At 40.5% G+C, this 5,545-nt stretch overlaps 1 long non-coding RNA gene across 1 annotated transcript; it reads right to left on the reverse strand.

Moving 5' to 3' along the window:
* Nucleotides 1-224: 224 nt before the first annotated feature.
* LOC144166135 (uncharacterized) lies at nt 225-5,438 on the reverse strand. The gene is made up of 3 exons (XR_013321596.1): nt 5,300-5,438; nt 1,550-1,716; nt 225-426 (listed from the first exon to the last, which is right to left on the reverse strand). It is a non-coding gene; the product is annotated as an uncharacterized LOC144166135 (long non-coding RNA).
* Nucleotides 5,439-5,545: the final 107 nt, after the last annotated feature.

Consider the following 5,545-nt stretch of genomic DNA (forward strand, 5'->3'; position numbering starts at 1 on the left):
AGAAATCAAGATTGGTGCAGGTTGTAGTGGGATTGACCACTGCAGGACGCGATATCCGATAAGACTGAGATGCTGTGCTCACAATTTATTTATTTATTTATTTATTTATTTATTTATTTATTTATTTATTTATTTATTTATTTATTTATTTATTTATTTATTTATTTATTTATTTATTTATTTATTTATTTATTTATTTATTTACACATACTGCGGGCCACAATTCTGCCCAAGCAGGAGGGCACCGTAGAATGCAAAGAGCAATATCATAAAACACACACAAGAAACAATGCATAACTATACAGTATCGGAAGGACGCACTCCAGTTACCTGGTTGCAGTCTGAAATAGTGCGCGGGAAAAACGAGAATTTGAATGTGGCGGTTCTCGCTCAGTACGGAATTCGTTTGGTGGTGTCTTGTGGGTCCTGTGATTAAGCGGGAAAGATAAGGGGGTTGGATCAAGGGCAAGTTGGCGATTATATAAAGCGACAGAAAATCAAGGCGGGCTTGCTTTCTTTGATCTTCTAGGGAAGAAATATTACCTTGCAATAGGTCTAAGAGGAAGTCTGTTCATGAAAACTTAGAATAGGCGAACAGAATGGTCATCCATTGAATCCTCTCAACTTTTTAATGTTTTGTTTTGTGGGGCAGTCCCACACGATACTTCAATATTACTGTTTCCCTTAAATGAAAGAAAAATAACTAAGGAGCTTAACGCTTGGAAGGTAATTTTATAGCTTGTATCTTAAGAAGTATATTTTTCGGAAGGCTGTTGAGCAGGTATTATCTATGTGCAATATCCATGATAACTTGTTGTTGAGTGTAAAACCTATGTACTTATAGCTGTGAACCTGCTTAAGTGAAGACCATTCTAGTTTATACACGTGTTCAAAGGGGTTTTTCTTTTATGTCACACAAATATATACAATTTTCTCCAAATTTAAATACCTTCCCCATTCTACGCACCATCTACAGACGTTGTCGCTGTTTTTGTTAGTTTGTCCAGGCCATTATTACCTGTGACTTCTTGCAACAATGCACAGTCATCAGCGAACAACCGAATTGAAATATTTGAGTCAACAACAGTTGTTAAATCAGTGATATACAACAAAAAAGCAGTGATTTGCAAATACCCCGGGGGACCCCTTAGTTGACTGGACGACGCCGAGATTGTCCTGCGTTATTTTTGCAATCTGTTTGCGGTTTGATAGGTAGGCTGCGACCCAGAAAACAAACATATCGAGAATATGAATGTTTTTCAGCCTTGTTAAAAAATTTTTAAAGTAATACCTATCGAATGGCTGTGTAAAATTTAAAAATATTGCATAATTCGACTATTGTTTTCAAGGCGCGCTGCAAAAGAATGAACTATTGTCTCTAATTGGGGACCCCTGTAATAACCTTTTCTAAAACCGTGTTGACAATTTGTCATTATTGCATTTTAATCTAGATATTCAAGAATCTGCTTAGAAATTATATATTCAATCATCCTGCTGCACTAAGACCTTAGACATATAGGATGGGAGCTATGAAAGAGAGAATCGTCACCTTTTTTCACAACCGGAACCTTCAGAGCCATTCTCCAGTCACTTGGCTGCCTCACAGTTTTCGAGGAAGTCTTGGTTTTCGAATTTAACAGCACAGATAGGACACCAGAGTAATATACACAATCAGCGTTGTAAATCAGTGGATATCTTCAGGCAGGAGAAAACACACTGTCAAAGAAATATTGAAAATGTTCAGCAATATTTGGAGGATCAGCCATTAGGTAGGTATGCGCACTGAGTTTCCTTACAGGTTGCAATTTATGAGTTATGTACTTCCAAAAGTTTTGAGGATCGTTTTTCATGAAGTTTGGTAGGAGCGTTTGAAAGTAGCAATCTTTTTAGTAGGGCACTATTTCTTGCAAGGTGTTTGTAACAACTCCGATAACGTCAAACGGTGCTTTCTTCTTTATCTTTGGAGTTCGCGTTTCATATGAATAATTTTACGTGTTATGCAGGGTGCTCGCTTGTGACGTTTTTGCGTTTGCTCCGTATCAAGCTTTCAAAGCAGTATTGCATATTTTTAAAACAGTCCCATTGGTTGCAAACGTCACCTCCGTGAAAATTGGCAACTTCGCGTTTTAGTAAACATTTGTCGTTGGGTAGCTAATATTCTTTGTAACACCATCCCGTTGACCGGTCTCGGTGGCTTAGCTTGAGAAGGCGAACAGTAACGCATACAAAGTGGGGATCAGAAATTCTTGGTTCTATTGCAACAGAATATGGTCCACATCACGGGGAATGGGAGCGACACCCAAAACAGAACTGCAGGGGCCTTATACACGAGTTGGTTTATTCAGAATTTGTATTAAGGTATGTGTAAAAAATATATCAAATACTACCCACCGCGGTGGCTCAGCGGCTAAGGCGTTGCGCTGCTGAGCAAGGTCGCGGGTTTGATTCCCGGCCACGGCGGTCGCTTTTCTGATGGAGGCGAAAAGCGAAAACGGGCGTGTGCGCGAGATTTTGGCGCATGATGGAAATTCCCCGGGTGGTCAATATTAATCCGGAACCCTCCACTACGGCACGCCTCAGCGGCTGCTTTTCATCGGCGCCTAAAACCCTACCATGAATCAATCAATGATATCAAATACTCTATTTGTGTGTTGCAAAATTCTGAACTAGCCATCAATCGTTTCCGTTCAATCGCGGGTAGGTTAAAATTGTCCAGTTAAGCTCATTTCACTGTTAAGAAATTTTGACGTGTGCTCTGGAAGTCTTGTTAGATACTGAGACCGGGAGCCAGGGGAACTGTAAGCCCCCCCCTCCCAACACGAAAAGTTTAAGCACGAGCACACAAGCTAATCAATTCCAGGCCGACAAACCACCTGTATGTTGCCCTTCAGAAGAATGGTCACTCCCCACCCATCGAAGCCCAGTCTTTACGTATTATCTGATACGACGTAGAGAAGATGCCATCATCTGTCATATCACTTCGAAGCGAAGTTTCTGTCACATCGCAATGTGCGGGTCAGTTTGAAGCAAACTAATTTCAAGCTGGTCATTTTTATTATTCACACTACGAGTGGTCAGATTTTGCTTTCGCAGCTTGGTTTTATTGTTTGAGTTCGCATTACTGTTAGGGGTGCTCCTGGACATTTATTCCACTGACCGTGGAGAATATTTTTGTTCACAATGGATGGTTTATTGCTGTAAGTGCTGTCTGGTGATGAGACGATCTAGCTTTCGTTCGTGGTTTTTTCGTTGTGGTATCCGTCCATCACTTTGTCTACCCTAAGTGTACACGTTGGTGTTGCTGAGTAGTTTGTTGAAAACTAACGACACTTTTTTTATCGCGGTTTTGTTTGAAGCATGCCCACAGTTTACTTCTGACGCATCGCACTCTACGAGATAAATCTTCACCAATAGAGAAATCTGAATCTTTCAGCCTAGATCCTTGTTTGAGAATTGAAATCTTGTCCTTTGCGTCTTAAAGTTAGAAATAGGTGGTCTAACTTTGTTTTGTGTTGGCCTACCCACTTGACGGATCCACTCAATTCTAACTGATTTAGGTTCCTGTATGTCTTGAATCATTAATTTGTTGATCACGCACTACGCCGTGGCATTGGTCTTGTTTTTATTTTCAGGTAAGACGCATATTATCAGGTTGGATCTCCTACTATGATTGTATAGTAGATCAATTTGGTTTTCATGTTGCTGAACATAGGTACGAATTAAAAATATTTTGCTGGGGAAATACCAGCTTTGTCGTCCAGATTCGCCAGGGCGTCCAATAATTTCTCTATACCAGTTAGTCGATTTCGCTTTGTGTCCTTTAGGTCCGCGACTATACTTGCAAGTGCTTTAACTATTTTACCTAATTCAGGACAAACATTTGTCTCAATGTCTCCTCCAAGAAGGAGCGACAGCCGCAAGTAGCCGGAAACATTATACGTCACACCACAATACCATGGGCACGGCAGCAGGAGTAAGAACGGATCGCTTGAGAGAAAGCTTTTTCCTTAACGTTTGCCCACATCTACGAGGAAGACAAACGGGTTTTAGGAATACCGCATACTGTTTATGCCGCTATGTCCGGTGGCCGAAAATTCAGCGGGATGCTCATATAAAGCCGGAATTCTCAACAACGCAACCTGAGGGACTTGTGGTATGAGTGATGCACACGTGGATGATAGATGTATAGTCAGGTGGTCTGGGAGTGCAGTTGATGGCCTGCAACGCAAGATAAGGCTGGTTGCGTGGTGGTGCGCATGCATGTCTCCCACTTGCAGATGGGAACGCTTGGGAAGAAGGGAACCCAGTAATCAAAGCAACTGTACAAAGAAAAGAAGCGGGTTATTCATGCACCCAAACCCACTTTTAGAATATACGCGTATTTTACAAGCAAACTTACGTTCATTGTTCCTCAGTTCCGCAGGACACAAATATCGATTGCTCAGAATTGGGTGAGTTGGCCAATTTATACTACACATTTCTGATAAAACATAAAAATCGAAGTTCATAAAAAAACAAATTCTCCATGCTGCGTGCATATGTATCATGGAATGTGTCCGGGTTTTCTTTTCTCATTTCTGTAATTTACTTTCTACTAATCCGTAATTTACTTTATAGTAATCTACTTCCGTAACACCCAATTTTCTCTTACGAGTATTGTGCAAGCACGTTACTTTTACTCCTACTTATCGAGTTCCATTTAATACCTTGGGGCAATAGAAGTACCGGCTAAAGTACATAGATAAGGTGTTGCCCTAATTGCACACATGATAAACACACATGATAAGTGACCTAAACTAAATATCCAGTGTAAATAAGCCTGCTAAAATATAAACGCTCTCATACACTTTTGGTACCGGTATGGGCTACTAACAAATATATGCAAGCGCTGAGTCGTGGTCTGTCTATTGTAAGCGAAGAGGAAGAGCGCTGCAGAAGACAGCACTCTCACGATCGAGAAACATACCAGGGGGGATGAATTTCACCAGAGTTGTAAAACGTTCAATTCCGGTGGCGAAACACTTTTTTTGTTGGTATATTTGAAACAAGCACTGCAGTGTACGAAAAAAGGGCTTTTGATTTTTTTAACAATTCCGAGATACACGTTTAAAAATTATTGGCAGTTCAGGTGTTTTTATAGTCCAATGGAAACACCTTCATCACCAGGAACAAGTATTACTACTGTGCGACAGTTATTTTTCATACAAACAAAGAATAAAATTTTACTTCAATGTATGCGTAAGGATGAGTTGGCAAATATATTGGTGTAATTTATGTTTGCTGGCGTAAAATAAATTACCTTGCACAGCAGCTTTGTAGCGTCTCTTTTTGAGATGGCTAGTACAGGGTGCCACATCTTCAGCCAGACATTAGGTTCAGTGTGTAGATGATATACAATGTATGGCGGGCATTCGTTGTAAAGGATGCAGAAGCGCAGCGCTTAAAATATGGAGGAAAATAATAAATTAGTAACGGGAAACACTGCGAGAAGCAATGCATTTTGCCCTTGGCACACTTAGTGCATTAAAAGGAAGACTGAGGGATT

This window comes from Haemaphysalis longicornis, unplaced genomic scaffold (genome assembly GCF_048455015.1).
Source record: "Haemaphysalis longicornis isolate Haplotype H1 unplaced genomic scaffold, Haemaphysalis longicornis Haplotype H1 scaffold_16, whole genome shotgun sequence".
Taxonomy (NCBI): domain Eukaryota; kingdom Metazoa; phylum Arthropoda; class Arachnida; order Ixodida; family Ixodidae; genus Haemaphysalis; species Haemaphysalis longicornis.